This window comes from Argiope bruennichi, chromosome 11 (assembly GCF_947563725.1).
Source record: "Argiope bruennichi chromosome 11, qqArgBrue1.1, whole genome shotgun sequence".
Taxonomy (NCBI): Eukaryota; Metazoa; Arthropoda; class Arachnida; order Araneae; family Araneidae; genus Argiope; species Argiope bruennichi.
The window spans coordinates 98,014,200-98,021,032 of record NC_079161.1 but is presented as its reverse complement, the minus strand read 5'-3'; positions in this window follow the sequence as shown (position 1 = coordinate 98,021,032).

Sequence of the window (6,833 nt, the reverse complement as noted above, 5' to 3'; positions counted from 1 at the left end):
ATTATTCAGGAAGTTCATTTCGACAAAACAATATGCTTCCGCTAACTGACATTTGCACCTATTATTATGATTGGATTTATTTTATGGGTGTATTTACAACGTCAATGTTCTGTGAGGAAATTATGGAATCCTGACGTCTGTGAACGTTTTTAAACACATGAAAAACTAAATAAAGTGATGTAAAATATCTCATTCCCCTTTTCACCAAATTAGGCTACCATTATTCAAGATTGTTTAGCTAATTCATAAGACTACGAATACGCGTCACAGAAAAATTAAAAATTTTTTAAAGATAATATAATCAGCATTGCCTTCCATAGACACCAGTTCCATATACATTCCGGAACACACATAACGAAACTGTTCAAGAAACAACGCATAATGTGTCACGAAGTTGTTGCAAAAACAAGTGATTTGACATTTTGAAAGCGCGAAAAGGTCATTAAAAAGCTCTTGGAATTCGTAATAAGTGGGGAATTTGCTTATGTGAGCATTATATTATATGTAGTGCTCGCGTTTAACTGTGTGTCTATTTTTATTCATTACTATCTGCGTCCAGTTTTAACTTAGGCATGTCCGGTTTGGGGATACGCTGCTAAATCAAACTTAAGAATTATAGAAATCCAACAAAATAACCTTATTAGAAGATTCTGTAACTGTCATTGGTATACACTAACATGTATAAAGCACTTGACTACCCACCACTTAAAAAATTTATTAAAAAACTTGCAGAAAAATTCTTTAAAAATATTGACTCTCATGATAATAAAGCAGTTCTTGATATTCCTAAATATACTCCTAATCTTCGTATTAAAAGACCCCTAATATTTTGATTTAGCCCCCCCCCCCCCCCTAATTTTTTGTTTTTCCATTTTATTTTATCCTAACTTAATTTTTTCATATCCTTAATAAATTGCTCGGCAGCGTTTTCCCAATCCTTGTTGCACCTCCTTTCACATCCTGACAGCCAATAGAAACCTTAGCTTCATCAAGCACCTCTCACCTCATCTCCTGCTAATACGACGACGTGATGAGTATTTCGACGGAGCACCTGGACTCGTAGGTCCTTAATCTCCGAAACCTTATAATATTTTAAGAATTTAACCTAGTATTTATGATTTAAACCTAAATATTTAATTGCCTGGATAACTATTGATTTGTAAGGGAATTGGTTATTAAGAATAAAAAAAAAGGAACGTGGATAACATACATAAAAATATTAATACCATAACACCCCCTCTTTTGAACACAGTGTACACTGGCATATACTACGTGAAGATGCTTAACTATTACCATTTATTTAATAAACGAGTACATTTGACTCATTGTCTGGTTCTGTTTGTTGATGCGCTATCAGAATGGCCTTGGGAATGCAGTAAACCCTCACTTGCATTGTATGAGAAAGCTATTATACTCTGGATCTATTTCTATTCGTTATTACGCAATCGCCACATTGCCCTCCTGGGAATATAGTGAACACTCACTTATACTGCATTTATCCAATAAATTAACTCTCGATCTATTTCTATTCGTTATTGCGCAATCACCCCATTGCCCTATTGGGAATATAGTGAACACTCACTTATACTGCATTTATCCAATAAATTAACTCTCGATCTATTTCTATTCGTTATTGCGCAATCACCACATTGCCCTCTTGGGAATATAGTGAACACTCACTTATACTGCATTTATCCAATAAATTAACTCTCGATCTATTTCTATTCGTTATTGCGCAATCACCACATTGCCCTCTTGGGAATATAGTGAACACTCACTTATACTGCATTTATCCAATAAATTAACTCTCGATCTATTTCTATCCGTTATTGCGCAATCACCCCATTGCCCTCTTGGGAATATAGTGAACACTCACTTATACTGCATTTATCCAATAAATTAACTCTCGATCTATTTCTATTCGTTATTGCGCAATCACCACATTGCCCTCTTGGGAATATAGTGAACACTCACTTATACTGCATTTATCCAATAAATTAACTCTCGATCTATTTCTATCCGTTATTGCGCAATCACCACATTGCCCTCTTGGGAATATAGTGAACACTCACTTATTCTGCATTTATCCAATAAATTAACTCTCGATCTATTTCTATCCGTTATTGCGCAATCACCCCATTGCCCTCTTGGGAATATAGTGAACACTCACTTATACTGCATTTATCCAATAAATTAACTCTCGATCTATTTCTATTCGTTATTGCGCAATCACCCCATTGCCCTCTTGGGAATATAGTGAACACTCACTTATTCTGCATTTATCCAATAAATTAACTCTCGATCTATTTCTATCCGTTATTGCGCAATCACCCCATTGCCCTCTTGGGAATATAGTGAACACTCACTTATACTGCATTTATCCAATAAATTAACTCTCGATCTATTTCTATCCGTTATTGCGCAATCACCCCATTGCCCTCTTGGGAATATAGTGAACACTCACTTATTCTGCATTTATCCAATAAATTAACTCTCGGTCTATTTCTATTCCTTATTGCGCAATCAACGTATTTCCTCTTGGGAATGCAGTAAACACTCACTTATAAGATAAAGCCTTATACGAGATAAAGCCTTACATAGCTCTGGATCTATTTCTATTCGTTGTTACAGAAGAAAAGCGTCCTCTGTTGGGAACGCAGTGTACACTCACTTGCAGTACACGGAACATAAATGTGTAATTGTGTGTTTTATTCAATTTGTTGCTGCCCTATCATAGCACCCTTTTCGCAAACTTGTGATACATTAGTAATCACGATTTCTATGTAAAAATGGCAAATCTGTGAAGGCTTGACATCCCTTCAATGTTAAACCTTTAAATATCTGAGGTATTTTTATTTGCCTTGCAAAAACAATGGAATAAGCTGGTTTTATTCATATTAAAACTACTTGAGGGGACAAAAATTAGAGAGCTATGTAGGGCTTCATAATTTCGAAATTCGTATTCCTGATTTATCTGAAACTGAGTGACATCTATTCTTCAAGTACGAAGACGATTAGATTTCTTCTGAGAAGCCGCAGCGTTTCTTTTCTATTAGAAAGATTTCCTAGTGGAATTTGACAGGTGGTAATCGAAAAGATCAGAAAAAAATTGAAGAAATAATATTTATTTCTATTTTTGTAAGGAGTTTCATCTAATAAATTGAAACGTCTAAAAAAAGTAAGTTTTTTTTTTTTTTTTAAACTTTATCCACACGATTCTTTTAGTAAAACTTCTGAAATATTTAAGATCTTGATTTTCGTTTTTCAAACAAGGTTTGGTCTTATTTAAAGGATATAAAATAAGAATTTAAATGTATAGTAGATGTTCTTCTATTAGAGTATCTACTCTTTTACGTTCTCATATACGTGGCAAGATAAAGTATAGAAATCGTCAAAAAATTCGAACAGATTTTGACGAATCTACACGTTTTAGACCTCCCTGAGTTCTAAAAGTTTGGAAAATGTCCGTCTGTCAGTGACAAAGAAAACTCAATTACTCTTCATCTAGACTGATGAAATTTGGTATATGGTCTTTATACCAAATTTGTAAATTTCTATCAAATTTTAAGCGAAATCCGCTCGGAGGAAGTCTGTATCTCCGTCTATTTCAATATAAATTAACCCGATAACTACGAAACGAAGAGAGCTAGGTAGATAAAATTCTATACATAGAATCAGCATCTATAGTTTAGAACACCTATCAAATTTTGAGCCATATCCAACAGGGTGTTGATTGTTTGTCTATCTGTACTCTCAGAAGCATGTATATGCGATTATTCAAAAATATAATGAAGCAAAAACGTAACATTTAGTATGAGATTATGGACACAAAATTACAAGTGTAGCTTCGTGTCAAATTTTAATGTCAATAGGTTCATAGAAACGTGTCTAAAACACAAATTTGATTTTTGTATATTATTAACCGCATGCCAGGGAATAATCGCCAATTCACGAAAAATGCCATATTCAAGCCAAAAGCAAACATTTCATAACTATTTTACACCAATGCTATGTATGGAGTTTGCTGATATAACACTTTATTAGAGAGTATGCGAGAAAGATTTAGGGAGACCACTTCTGCTGACTCTTTCTTGTAGCGCAAGTATTGCAAACAAATATCTCAGGAAATTAGAAAAGTATTTTGAAACTTTGCGGACATCGTGACATATAATATGTATCTTAAAGCAAAGAGCAATTTACAATATATTAAAGAATATTGATTCTGCTTTAATAAATCAAAAACTTTAAGATGCATTCCTCTTAACAGAACCTCAGGCAAAAATCATAAATTTTTAGTTGCAGATCATTATGATATAATTGTTAATAATTGGCGACTTTTGTCAAGAATTTGGTTTAAATGGCTGAAAAAAGTTTTGAGCATTGAGTTAAAAAATAAATTTTAGTTAATCAAAATATGGGAACAAAGAACAAACCATAAAAGCCTAAAAATCACATTTAAAACATTTTTTGCTTTAATTTTTAGTAATTTTCTTTCTTATTATACTTATACTGGCTTAATTTCATTATAGTGCTGTTTTCGGTACCTCAATGTGTTTTAATTTTCTTTTGGCGTCCATATATAGAAGAAAAATTATTATTTTAAAATTTTATTACACTAATTAATTGTTATATAAATTAAAAAAAATTCTTTTTGTTATTTTCTATTATTTAATCTCTAACGTATTTCAGTACCATATTCAGAAAAAAAGAGTCTTAAGTCCATTTTTAAAATGTAATGTTAGTTTTCGCATGGCACATGCAATCAAAAATTAGTTAAAAATAGTTGATTAATAGAAATTTAAGTTTCGCGAATGTCAAAATATTATATCGTAATTTCCATTATATAGGTACATTATAAACGATAACAAAGTTTGTGTTTTTGCAAATTCGAAACAAGAAGAACTGAACAAAAGTATATAAAAAGAAAAAGAAAAATATTCTATTAAAAACGTATTTTTTTCATAATTATCTTCTAAAAGAATCCTAATATTTTAGCACTCAAAATATCAGAAGTACTTATGTGTCAAATTTATGACATTCAATCTTTTCATCTGACATTACTTTTTTGCATTACTTATATAATACCAGATCAGCAATACTATCAATATTCCTTTTTTCAAGAGAATAATTTAGCAAATATATCAAATCAGAGAATTCTTGTTAGGTTGTATTTTTTTATTCAAAACTTTTATAATCGATTTTTTATTACTGCTTTTATTTTTTCACCTTTTAAAAAATAATTTGAATCCCATAATTTTTAATTAATTTATTTTATACAATGTGAGGTCATAATCAGGTGATACTATATATGCTTGTATACGCAAAAATTATTCCAGTCTTATGATGATGTTTTTAAATCTTTCATAATCCAATGAAAGAATAACTATATTTTTTTCTGCTAAAGAATATCGTTTGAAGGTTTGATGTTTTTGCTCGAAGTATTGAGACTTTCTAACAGACATATATTCATGTAACATAACATGACAGAGCAATGCATTTTGAGAAAAAGTGCATTAAGGTTAAAATGCGTTAAGAGAAAATAAAAATATCATCATGAAAACAAAATCAGAGAAGACATTTTTGAAGTAAAAAAGACTTAGAAAGAAATATTTTAAACTTCTCCTTGTCTCTTCCTTAAGATTTTTTACTGTCAAGAAAGCTTCAATTATGTTACTTTATGTTACAATTTTGTATAAATTTATTTAAATTGACTTATTTTACGTTTTTTTGCCCTGGATTTTAAATTAATTCTCATATTCTAGAAATCTCAAATTCTGTATACGTGTATTTTGATAACATTGCTCACGTTAATGCCTTCAATGTTCTCAAAACATAATTATCACTTACTCATTTAAATTAAATGAATGTAAACCACTTGCAAATTGGTTATAACTTAGTGACACCACCTTGTAATCAATTACAGAAAGATGAATTTCAGGCCGCATGATATTTATTATATTGAATTATGATTAAATATAAAAATTAGAAAATAATTAAAGTAAAAGAGTGTATTTTACTTATCTAATAAGATAATACTTAAAAAATATTTTTTTCCTCATTTTTTTTATGCTAAGAGAGCTCTTATAATTTGTTTTCTCGTATACAAAGTATAGAGGATGATTTGTAATCGTCAAATATACGAACTCGAAATTTTAATAAATCTCCGTATTTCAGAATTCCACGAATACGAAAAAAACATTTTTAGCATTATCTCAGCCTATCTGTTAGTCGTGATTTGATTAGAGAATCTGATGAGATAACAATCCATATTATCTGCAGAATCAAACGGTTGTCAATTAATAAGTGAACTTAAAGAATGAATTGAAATTGAATTTTAAATTCTGAAGTTAAGAAAAGTCAATTATGGTATCTTTCTTTAAAATTACAAAATAGATTGTTTTCAGAAAGAACTATCAAAACAAACCAGAATGCTAAATAATGACTTCAACCGTTTTCCAATAGGTGTTTACACTTTTTGGAAATGGTTTCATCACTTGAACAAAAAACGAAACTTTTCCTTTAAACTTCTGTGTAATTTTATACCTGTGACAACTTTCGATTTTAGGAGGGAAGAGAAAAGTATTTTCACTTTGCTCGGAAAGTAATTTTTTTCACTTGTGTAATAGCGGAAAAATCATTTTCTTCTAATAGAATGCAATGTTAATAGATTATTTTCTGTAATATTTTCAGAATTGAAAAATCTTTTATTGAATTGAATCTTTTTATTGATAACATTTACTCCTTGAATTATGAATTAAAACTTAATCCTAATAAATTAATCCTTTTTGTAATTATAAAATAATTTTTTTAGTACTTCTATTATTAATTATTGA